This window comes from Impatiens glandulifera, chromosome 7 (genome assembly GCF_907164915.1).
Source record: "Impatiens glandulifera chromosome 7, dImpGla2.1, whole genome shotgun sequence".
Lineage (NCBI taxonomy): Eukaryota > Viridiplantae > Streptophyta > Magnoliopsida > Ericales > Balsaminaceae > Impatiens > Impatiens glandulifera.
Window position 1 is genome coordinate 14,935,867 of NC_061868.1, and position 2,976 is coordinate 14,938,842.

Genomic DNA, 2,976 nt, shown 5'->3' on the forward strand with positions numbered 1-2,976 from the left:
TTGTCGGGTCGAGAGCTGTGGTTAATTTGGATATATGTGAGAGTAATGGATACTTGGGTCGGATTTTGGGTTGACCCGTCCATAAACTTAAAACGGTTAAAAATAAAATTAAAAATGCTATAGGTATGGTTTGAACTTGCAACCTAACAAAACAAGTATAATATTTTAACCAACTAGGCTAATAACACTTTATATTTTAAATTCAACCTAAAGTATGATAAACGCGTGATATTTTAACAATATAAGTTCAACTTTTTAACTAACTCATTTTCTATATATAATGATGCTTAATTTTTAAAGTGTCCGAATTGCCAGTTACAGAGCTGTAGTTAATTTGGATATATATGAGAGTAAATGGATACTTGGGTCGGTTTTTTATTTTATTACTAAATGCTAGTTTTAATAAATATGATTGATTGCTCATGGTTCTTAGCTTTTAATACTAAAATACAGGAAAAAACTTACTATTTAAAATTAGGTGGACTTGAATTAATTTTCCATAAATTTAGAATTAAATGGTTAGACTAGTTTAGATTTATACTTATTTTTGAAAATTAGAATAATAAATAGTGAATTAAGTTTTAAAAAAAATATAAAATTAGAGATTTATGTTATATTTTTATAGTAATATTTATTTTATTTTATTTTTTTGGTGGAATTAAGTTACCTTAGCCTTAAGGTATATCCGTCATAATAATATAATATTAGTGCCCACTTATATTAAAAATAAATGAACATTATAATTTATAATATGATATACACAATAAATATATATATATATATATATATATATATATATATATATATATATATATATATTTCATTAATATAGGTGAGATCCTCTGCTACCAAATAACCATGCTCCCCTTTTGTCTCTCACAAGGAGATGGGCAATATGGTAAATAAATGAAACACATTGTTTCATTTATTTACCATATTGCCCCTCCCCTTGTTAGAGGCAACAGGGGAGCATGGTTATTTGGTAGCAGAGGATCTCAAATGAGATATATTTAGTTCATTAATAAAGGTGAGACTCTCGTTAAAGGTACTCGATAAATTTGATATTAAATCTTTTTTATTTTGATTTATTTGGATTTAAATATAGATATTGGGTTTTATAAGCAGTTATTTGGATAATTATATATTATTTTAAAATACATTTATTTGGAATATATTATTTTAGATAAAATAGGTAATTAATTATTATGATTAATTAATTATTAATAAACACTTAATCAAGTTAAATTATGTGCGGAATAAAGAAAATTGGGAACTAAAATCATTAGGTTCTTCATCAAAGGCAGCGGCAAGAATCAGCCTACATTTGTTAAGAAAATCGGTAGTATATTAGGTTTTATAAAAGAAGCACAACCGGTAATATCTTCGGTTTTATAAAAGAAGTGCAATCGGTAGATCAATCGGTAGTATCTTCGGTTTTATAAAAGACAGCGCAACCGATAGACCAACTGGTAGTATCTTCGGCTTTATAAAAGAGGCGCAACCGGTAGTATCTTCGGTTTTATAAAAGACGGCGCAATCGGTAGTCTGACCGGTAGATCAAGCGGTAGTCTAACCGGTAGAAATGATCAGTAGTATATTCGGCTCTACATCAGAAGTGCAACCGGTACGGTTGTCTATTCGGTTTTACTCAAGAGGCACAACCGGTAGACTGCTCGGTAGTTTGCCCGGTTATTTACAAGAAGCGCAACCGATAATATGTTAAAACGATCTCATACAAGGCATAACCGACAGTTTCCTTATCAATGCTATGCAAAATATATCCGGTAATTGCAGAGAGCAGTCTTCAAGCGTCCAGACTATTTTATTGCCATTTTTGTGAAAGATATCTTGGGAGTAGAAGTCTGTCAAATTAATTCAGACTACCATTTCGGTATAAGTCCGATATAGTCTATTAGAAGCAGTCGTCTGCTATACTATTCCAGGTAGCCAAATCATTAGAAGAAAAAAGTGTATGTTGATTGCTCCTTGGAAATCATTAATCCAATTAATGTTATGTTGACCTATTATCAGAGTACAAACAAAATCAAAGGATATCACATCTGCTGTGTTACCTTGAACTCCAACCAATCACGATCAAGAAATGAGTACTATTATGCAGATATAGCCGTTGAAGAAGTAAATATATCCGTTGATATATTTGCCTACTTAAGAAGACATAAGTTATCTACTTCAGTACCTTGCTCACGTTTATCATCTGATATACAACTTTCAATTCTTGCTATCAAATTGTTCAAGCTTTCAAAACATTGTGTGTTAGAAACTCAAGTGTATTACAATATCATCTATTCTATGTGAGTGGTGAGTATTGTAAGTTGACAAAATTTGTTTCTGTTCAAAAAAGTGAGCTTATTAAAGGGTCGAAAACGAGCAGTCATTAAGCCTCGGGTGTTCGACGTAAGCGTTGTAAACCGATTGAATATTCTAGTGAATATCCTTCTCAAAGGTTTGAGAAGAAGGGGTGACGTAGGAGTTTTATCTCCGAACATCCATAAATATTGTGTTGTGTCCTTTTACTACTTTCTAAACTGTGTTTTCGTTGCCTTAAGTTGAAATAAACACTTTCTTACTTGAACTCGGTTAAAGAGTTTGTGACACCTTGCAAAGAATAGAGACCGATATTAACCTCTAACAGGGCTAGTATCAATCATCGTGTGTGTAAGCGTTCATCTTTGTGAGACCTTAGTCTCCTTTTGCTATCTTAACATATTATTTTAAATTAAATTATTTCAATAAAAAAAATATTGTAAATATAAATATATATTTTAAATATATAAAAAGTATTTTAACTAATTATTCAAAAAAAATATTAATAATACTAAAAATATATAATTAAATATTAAGCCTAGTTTGATTCGGCGTTTATAAGCCGTGGGTGTATGCGTAATAAGCTGTTACAGTAACTTTGCATAATAAACTTAATAAGCTCACTCAAAAAATTATAATCAAACACACGAT